An 8,077-nucleotide genomic window follows, 5' to 3' on the forward strand; every position below is an offset into this window, starting at 1 on the left:
GGGAGCAGAACACCTCATCTTTCTCCTGTGGAACAGCTGGTAATTTCAAACTGCTGACCTTAAGGTTCACAGCCCGACTTGTAACCACTACGCTACCAGAGCTTCTTATGTGATAGAGCTTCCAAATGTAAGTGTCTACAGAATTCTTAAAACAGCCATTCCCTAAATTCTTTCTTATTCCTTCACCTCTCCACTTGCTCTCTTAATCCTCCATCTCTGCTTCTCCTGTACTGCATGACTTGCTATCTCCTAAATGCACCAGTGTTACCTTTCACCATCATGTGCAATGCTCAGCACATGCTTTTACCTTGACCACGTTACTGCCCCTCCACAGTTTTCCCACACTTTTGCTCAGCAAAGTCCTATTCATGGTGCAAGTCTGAGCTCAGACTTCACCTTCCGTGAGTGTCTTTCTTGATCCTCCATAACTGGATCTTCCAGCTTGAATGCTTCCAAAGCAATTGAGCATATCACTGCCATTGCCAGGCTCTCATTATGCTTTCTCCAAGTAGTAAAACAATTGAAAGTTGTTACTACTGAGTAGGCTTTGACTCATAGCAACCCAATGCACAACAGAACAAAAAAACTCCCTGACCCTATGCCATCCTCAAAATGGTTGTATTTGAGCCCACTGTTGCAGCCACTGTGTCAATCGATCGCCTTGGAGCTCTTCCTTTTTTATGATGGCCTTCTACTTGACCAAGCATGATATCCAAAATATGCAAAAGGAAATTTCCCCATCCTTACTTCTAAGGAGCATTTTAGCTGTACTCCTTCCAAGACAGATTTATTGTTACTATGGTAGTGCAAGTTATTTTCAATACTTTTTGCCACACCATAAGCCAAATGTATTGTTTCTTCTCCAGTATTCCTTATTCATTCTCCAGCTTTCATATGCATATGAGACTTGAGTTAGGCTCACCTTAGTCCTCAAAGTGACATCTTAGTTGTTTATCACTTTAACGAGGTCTCTCACAGTAGATTTGCCTAATGCATTACATTGTTTGATTTCTTGACTGCTACTTTCATGAGTGTTGATGGTAGATACAAGCAAAATGAAGTTTTTGACAACTTCACTCTTTTCTTCTTTTATCATGATGCTATTTATTGGTCCAGTTGTGAAGGTTTTTGTTTTCTTTACATTGAGGTGCAATCCGTACTGAAAGCTATAGTCTTTGATCTTCATCGGTATTTTAAGTCCTCTTCACTTCCAGCAAGTAAGATATGTCTTATCTGCATATCTCAGGTTGTTAATGATGGCACCATCTTCTTCATACAGTCCAGTTTCTCAAATCTGCTCAGCATATAAATTGCATAAGTACTGTGAAAGGCTATAACCCTAGCGCACACCTTTCCTGATTATAAATCATGCAGTATTCCCTTGTTCTGTCCTAACAATGGCCTCTTCATCTATATACAAGTCCTCCATGAGCACAATCACATGTTCTGGAATCCCAATATTTTCCATAATTTTTTATGACCCACACAATCTAATGCCTTTCTGTAGTCAATACAACACAAGTAAATATCTTCCTTGCATTCTCTGCTTTCAGCCAAGATTCTTCTGACTTCAACATTGATATCCCTCATTTCACATTCTCTTGTGAATCCAGCTTTAATTTCTGTCAGCTCCCTGTCAATCTGCTGCTGTAACCATTTTTGAACTATCTTCAGCAAAATTTCACTTTCATATAATATTAATGATATTGTTCGATAATTTCAACATTCTGTTAGGTCGCCATTCTTTGGAATGGGCACAAATATGGATTAACCAGATGGCTGTCTTCCAAATTTCTTGATATAGATGAGTGAGTGTTTCCAGTGCTGCATCAGTTTGTTAAAGAATTTCAAGTGGTATTCTGTCACTTCCTGGAGTCTTGTCTTTCACTACCGCCTTCAGTGCAGCTTGGATTTCCTGCAACACCATCAGTTCTTAATAATATTCTATCTCCTGAAATGGTTAAACATTAACCAGTTATATAACCAGTGACTATATATTTCTGCCATCTTCTTTTGATGCTTCCTGCAATCTGTCAATATCTGCCCATAGAATCCTTCAGTATTGCAACCAGATGCTTGATTTTTTTTTTGTTTTTTTTCAGCTTGAGAAATGCTGAGCATGTTCGTCTCTTTTGGTTTTCTAACTCCAGGTCTTTGCACATTTCATTTTAATACATTCCTTTGTCTCTTTGGGCTGTCCTTTGAAATTTTCTGTTCAGGTCTTTTACTTCATCATTTCTTGTTCCATTTGATTTAGCCCAATTTACATTCAAGAGCAACTTTCAGATTCTTTTCTGACATCCATTTTGGCCTTTTCTTTCCTTCCTGTATTTTATAATGACATTTGCTTTTTTTCATTATGATGCATTTGATATCATCCCATAATTTCCCGGGTCTCCTGTCATTAGTGTTCAGTGTATCAAATTTCTTCTTGATACGGTGTCTGAGTCCAGGTGGAATATACTAATGCTCATTTTTTGGCTCTCATGGATTTGTTTTAATGTTCTTCAGCTTCAACCTGAACTTTCATGAGTAATTGATGGTCTGTTCCACAGTCAGCCCCTGACCTTGTTTTGGCTGAAGATATTGAGCTTTTCTATCATATCTTCCTGCAGATGTAGTCAGTTTTATTCCTGTGTATCCCATCTGGTGAGGTCCATGTGTATAGTTGCCATTTATGTTGCTGAAATGTGCTATTTGCAATAAAGAAGTCATTTGTTTTGCAAAATTCTAACATGTGAACTCCAACATCATTTCTATCACCAAACTGATATTTTCCAATTACTGACCACTTCTCTTTGTTTCCAACTTTTGAATTTTAATCAACAGTAATTATTAATGCATCTTGATTGAATGTCTAATCAATTTAAGACTGAAGAAGTTGGCAGACAACTTCAATTTCTTCATATGTGGCTTTGGTGCTTGGTGCAATAAATTTGAATAATAATGGTATTAACTGGTCTTTCTTTGTAGGCATATAGATATTACCCTATAGAGGATGCATTGTTTTTAAAGATAAATCTAGATCTTGAACTGTTCTTTTTGAATATGAATATAATGGCATTCTTCCTCAATCTGTGATTCCCAGCATAGTAAACCATATAACTATCTGATTAAAACTGGCCAATAGCTGTCCATTTCATCTCATTTAATGTCTAGGATATCAATTTTTATGTGTTGCATTTCCTGTTTGATGTGTTCCAGTTTTCCTAGATTCATACTTCATACATTCTATGCTCCAATTATTAGTGGATGTTTGCAGATGTTTCTTCTTATTTTGAGTTGTGCCCCATTAGCAAATGAAGAACTCAAAAGCTTTGTTCTATCCAAATCTTTAAGGCCAACTCTACTTTGAGGAGGCATCTCTTCCTCAGTCATATTTTGCATGTTTTCCAACCTGAGGGACTCATCTTCTGGCACTATGTCAGGCAGTGTTTTGCTGTGATTCATAAGGTTTTCAGTGGCTAATCCCTTAAAAGTGGGCTTATTTGTGTTTTCAGACTTATTCTTTCTTATTAGTCTGTCCTTAGTCGGGAAGCAATTCGGAAACCTGTGCACCATGGGTGAGTGACCCTGCTAAGTATTTGAAACGCCAGTGGCATCAATTTCCGCATCACAATAACACTCAAACCACCACACTGTAACAAACTGAACAAATATATGGGATAAAACTCTCGGTCTGAGTGGAGTGGCAACCCATTATAAGTGTTTAATAAGCATTTGTTGACTGAATATGCCCATCTGGGAACTTTTAGCATATGATATCAAGATTTTGATCTCAATTACCCTTCTTAAGAGATTGAATTAGCATTAGAGTCATACAGTAGAGCATTGTTCATATTCATTTTTCTAAAATACTTAAAAGCTTCATATAATAACATCCTCATGGTTTATAACACTAAATTATTTTTAAATGAGTTTTTGTTGATAATAGCCACATACACATAACTGAAGATGGGCTTCAGTGTGGACTTTCCTAGTTCTGAGTTTTATAACTCAGCAAACTGTGGTATAGCAACTATCTCCTAGACTTTGGAAAACTAGCGTAAATAGTGCCAGTGAAAATTGCTCACTTCCTGTTGCCTTCCCTCCCTGCTGTTAACCAAGCAACAGAGCAACCTCTCCAAACACAACACTGAAACTTTCTAAAATCCCACTTCAAATCCCAAATGTATTTCCCTGTATGTTAGTCTCTCAGATATTACACAACTGAGAACCATATTGGTATGGGCCTATTTGGACTATATAAGATGTTTTGCAAAGAAATATCTTTATGTTGTTTTGTAGCCAAATGCTACATGTGAGCATTCAGCAATACAAGAAAACTCAATTATGTAACTTTTAGAAACTATGAATTTAAAGACTTGTAAAGCTGAAAATGACTTATACTTTGTTCTGTCCTGGGGCTCTTTATCTGGTATGTGAACCTTACAATAATGTGTCTTATACTTTTTTCCTACCCTATCAGACTTGAAAGATTCAATATCAGTGGCTCACTACAGTGGTGATATTAACTGAATGAAACCATAAAGCAGTGGTTTTCAGTTGGGGCAATCTAAGCACCCTACCTAGGGGACATTTAGCAGTAGCTGGAGACATTTTGATTGTCACAACTCAGGATAAGAATGCTACTGGCATCTAGTGGGTAAAGGCCAAGGCTGTTGCTAAACATCCTACAAAGTACACAACAAACCACACAATAAAGAATTTTTCAGTCCAAAAGTCAATAGAGCAGAGGTTAAGAAACTCTGCCACAAGGTTAAAAGCTCAGGGTCAAATACAGGCCTTGTTTGTTATTAGCCATGTGATCTTGACCAAGTTATATTTCACCTTTACATACCACAATTTTCTCATTTGCTAAAATGAAGGAAATGTCACCTACCTCTGAAGGATCTCATAATGAATGACTAAGGTAATTTATGCAAACATCTTAACACAGTGGCCAGCATATAGGGAGTGTACAGCACATATCAATGACAATGCAGATTTCCACGTGGTGCAGGAGCAAGGACCTGAAGGGGCATGCTCCCTCAACCGCAGCAAATCCAGATTTTGGATATGGGAAGAAACCTTAAGTAGATTCTGATAAATCCTATTCTCTTCTGAGACTTAATGTCATAGGATATCCTGCAACCACTTTAAGGAGCTGTAAGCTTCCCAAACTATGTTTACAAAAATGTATGTGTGCATTTTTTTTTTTTTTTAGAAAAACTGAAAGAATTTTAGTAAATTTTCAAAGGAATTTTTAATCTCAAAAAAGTTTAAAACTATCGCTGTCCATCTCATTTGTCCATATTGTCAAGAAAAGATTATTGAAACCAAAAGACGGTGGATGGCTTGCCAGAAGTCAGAGGTAGTGTTAGAGCTATACCAGGAAACACAGTTAAACAGTTAGCTCCATTGAAATGAGATAGGAAACAGTTTCCCAAACACAATTCTTTGTGCTAACCCTTTTAATTTAAAAATCTACATATGTTTATTCAGAATTAAATTGTGATCTTCGACTCTCCTGCACCCAAACCACGTAGATCTGTGTCAGATCCACTGACTGGGTGTAGGAATCTTTGCTTCACTAAGCTGTTCAGACAATTGTTTTCCATACTAGTGTTTGATAACCATTGAAGTAGGAGAGATTCAGATTGATCTTGTTAGTTTTTGAGTGTTGATTTGTAAAGTTGCCAAGGCATTGCTTTACTGAACTACATTTTCAGCTTTTCCAGGAAAACCAATTTGAGCTAAAATTGCTTTGGCTTGGTATCTGTCCAAAAGTGAATTTTTTTCCAGTAAGGAGTTTAAAATAGTTTATTTTTAAAAATATTTGTCTGATAGAGATAGGAAATGGATGGAAAGAGAGAAAATATTTTCATGCACTTAAGAATTATTTCAGGTAATTTAAATGATGAGATCAACTTGGTTTAAAAGAGCCGTTGTGCTGTGTGAGTGGATGTGTATGTGTTCTCACAGATAACACACATAGGAAGAAAACAGAACTTCCAATTGGATCATTCTGGTTCAGCCCCTTGTTGAGAATGTGAATTTCCAGCCCTGGTATACTGAATCAGAACCTACAATTTAACAAGATTGCCCAGGGGATCTTTAAGACTCATATGGGGACCTTGTTAAAATTTGATTCTGATTCAGGATTTCTGGGGTAGAAAAGCAGCTGGAATGAACCAATTTAAAGCCCTAAATAAAGATAATTTCATTTTAGGTGGTTGTTGTCCTTAGGTGGTTGTTGTCCTTGACTTATAGCAACCCCATGTGACTAAGTAGAACTGTTTCTAGGTCCTGGTAGTGCTGTAGGATAAGCACTGGACTGCTAACCAACCACAAGGTCAATAGTTTAAACCCACCAGCAGCAACTCAGAAATCCTATACAGGGTCGCTATGAGTTAGAATTGACTCGACAGTGTATAACAACAACAACAAGAGTGCTGTAGGATAAGCACTGGACTGTTAACCAAAACTTTGGTGACTCAAAGTCACCAATCACTCCTCAGAAATCCTATACAGGGTCATTATGAGTTGGAACCAACTCAGCAGCACACAGCAACAGGGTTACTATGTGTCAGAATCAACTCAGTGGCAGTGATTTCATTCAGTTTGGTTTTAATCTTTACTGCAGCATATCGCCAGAACTTTCATCGCTAGAGCCACTTTGCTGCTGTTAAGTGCCATCACTTGATTCCAACTCATAACAACTCAGGCATAACAGAACAAAACACTACCCAGTCCTGTCAGCCTCACAATTGTTATGTTTACGCCTGTTCTTGCAGCCATTGGGTCAATCCATTTTGTTGGTGAGCTTCCTCTTTTTCAATGATCCTCCACTTTACCAACATGATGTCTTTCTCCAGGGACATGATGTCCCTCCTGACTGCATGTCCGAATACGAGAGCCAAAGTCTTGCCATCCGTACTTCTAAGTAACCTTCTGGCTGTAATTCTTCCAAGATAGATTTGTTTGTTCTTCTGGAAGTACTTTCAATATTCTTCTCCAACATCATAATTCAAATACATCAATTCTCCATTCTTTCTTATTCACATGCATATGAGGCAACTGAAATGAGCTAGGAGATAGTTTCCCAACAAATAATTCCCTGTACTAGTCCTATTCATTAAAAATCTACATTTGTCATTTCAGACATAATTAAACTATGATCTTTGAATCTTCTGAACCTTAGTCAAGAGCACCTTAATCCTCAAACTGTCATCTTTGGGTCAGTCACACCTTAGTCATCAAAGGGACATCTTTGCTCTTGAACACTTTAAAGAGGTCTTTTGCAGCAGATTTGCCTAATAAAATAGTTTGATTTCTTGACTGCTGCTTCCATGAGTGTTAATAGTGGATCCAAGAAAAAGGAAGTCTTTGACAAGTTCAATCTTCCCTCTATTTACCATGATTTTATCTATTGGTCCAGTGGTGAGGAGTTTTGTTTTCTTTACATTAAGGTGCAACCCAAACAGAAGGCTCTATTTTTTATCTTTATCAGTATTTCCTCTTTCAGTAAGGTGGAAACTCTAATTCTCTTCTTCCAGTCCTGATGCCATGCTCTTCTTCATGCAATCCTTTATAGCAATGGTTCTTAATCCTTCTGTCTCCAAAATTACTCAGAAAACTTTTGAAAAAATACTAGTGCATTCAACTGGATGGGAAGGCATCTATGTTCCTAAAAGATGGTGGCCATGAGTACAATAATTTTACTTTTCAGCTGTAGACCCGCATTTGCTTCTCAATAAACTTAGGTGAAGGCATGAATATCAATCTATAGTCAATTTTACAATCTCAATGGGCTACATGGAATCCTGATGTGGCACTGTGGGTTAGTGCGCTGAACTGCAAGGTTAGAGATTCAAGCTCCCAGTTGCTCCCTGGAAACCCTATTTAAGGTTGCTATGAGTTGGGACTGACTCTGTAGACTTAACAACAAGAAATGGGCTACATAAGAGTTCTCATCGTTGATTCTTTTCCTGTTACCTCAATTTTTTCTGAACCAGCAAAGCTGAGACAGTAGCCTATTAAACTTCCCCAAATCATTTCAAAATGCTGCTCCCAGCAGCAAGCTGTGTAAAACCAG

The sequence above is a fragment of the Chrysochloris asiatica genome, unplaced genomic scaffold (assembly GCF_000296735.1).
Source record: "Chrysochloris asiatica unplaced genomic scaffold, ChrAsi1.0 scaffold00002, whole genome shotgun sequence".
NCBI lineage: Eukaryota > Metazoa > Chordata > Mammalia > Afrosoricida > Chrysochloridae > Chrysochloris > Chrysochloris asiatica.